Source organism: Aplysia californica, unplaced genomic scaffold (genome assembly GCF_000002075.1).
Source record: "Aplysia californica isolate F4 #8 unplaced genomic scaffold, AplCal3.0 scaffold00048, whole genome shotgun sequence".
Classification (NCBI taxonomy): Eukaryota; Metazoa; Mollusca; class Gastropoda; order Aplysiida; family Aplysiidae; genus Aplysia; species Aplysia californica.
Genome location: NW_004797318.1, coordinates 438,608 through 440,078, shown reverse-complemented (window position 1 = coordinate 440,078; position 1,471 = coordinate 438,608).

The following is a 1,471-nucleotide window of genomic DNA, read 5'->3' as shown; positions in this document are numbered from 1 at the left end:
TCTTGTCCAGTATTTTTTCCCTCTGTCTGCCTCTACCTCTCTTTCCATCAAACTTTCCTGTTGTTACAATGTTCTCTAATGCTTCTTTCCGCATTGTGTGTCCGAAAAAATTTGCCTGTCTTTTTTGCGTGTATAATAGAAAGCTGTAATTTGGCAACTTTATCCATCTGGCACACAATTCGGTATGAAGTCATTCCTCCAAATACAACTTTATGTGTCTTATATAATCGGGAATATTGGCATATTTTCTCTAAAGTTGGTCAAAATTACCCTGATGTCTCTCTGTGAAAAAGTGCAAACCAATTTTAGTGCCAGGATACATCTACAACAATGTAATACACGAACAGTAGGCTATCAGTTACACTCCCTAAATTATTCCTTATTTTTCTTAAAACGCTAGATCTAGGTTTTGAAAGTGGATTGAATAACTAGGATGACTTCTCGTCATTGTATTAATAATGTTTTTGCTTTCCAGTGACACTGAATCAGCACCAGGTTTTTCCAGGTTTTATTTTTGTTTCTATAATCATTTGCAATAACTGACAATGTTCTGATTTCTTTACATTCATAAGTGTACGCATATGTCCGACACAAAAACTAAGAATGAATGTAAGCTGTCATTATTTTTATTCCATACAAGAAGTTCATCTCTGCTGTGTTTTTAAAAAAATCTTATAATATACACGTATCTTTCTTAGTTGTATGCAGGCTGCCACAGACACAGCATGATTCATGAACAAACACAGAGTGACTTTCTCTTGTTTAATCGTAGAGCAAGAGCTAACGTTGAGTGTCTTTAGTTAAAAAATGCAGATGTGCATCTTTCTTCTCTTATAACTTGACTATAACTACTCGCGCAGATTTAAGATTTCTCATGGTAAAAGACATGATAGTCGTAGTTAGTTTAACACAGATTGTAGAGAGATCTGTTTTGTCTTTTTTAAATAAACAATAATTTATTCATAATAAGTATGTAACTAAAATAGGACATATTGGGTACTTTAGGCCACGAGAGGCCCCCGATCCTTGGTTTTATCAGGGGTGTGGTTGAAAGACAGCAGTAAGAAGGAGCCAAGGAGTAACAGTAGAAAGGCTGCAGAAAGAGTCAGGGGGCAAAGGAGGTGAGGGGGTGGGAGCAGAAAGAGGAGACGAAAGCAGACGACAGAACATTGCTAGAGAGCAGGAAAGGAGACAATTTTAGAGAAGAAAATTTTTCAGTCGCTACCCGGATTCAAACCCAGGACCTTTGAATGAGAGGCCAACACCTTCACCTTTAGGCCACGAGAGGCCCCCGATCCTTGGTTTTATCCTCCTTATCGTTTGTGGGGCCGTGGCACTGGCGGGTGACATTTAGGTAACAGTTTCTGTCCTTTGTAAAGGAGGATGTCGTTATTATTCTGCTGATGTCGCTTACAACTGCAACAATCATTCTTTTACCAAATATAGTGTAAAGCGCTTAGAGCCTGCTGTT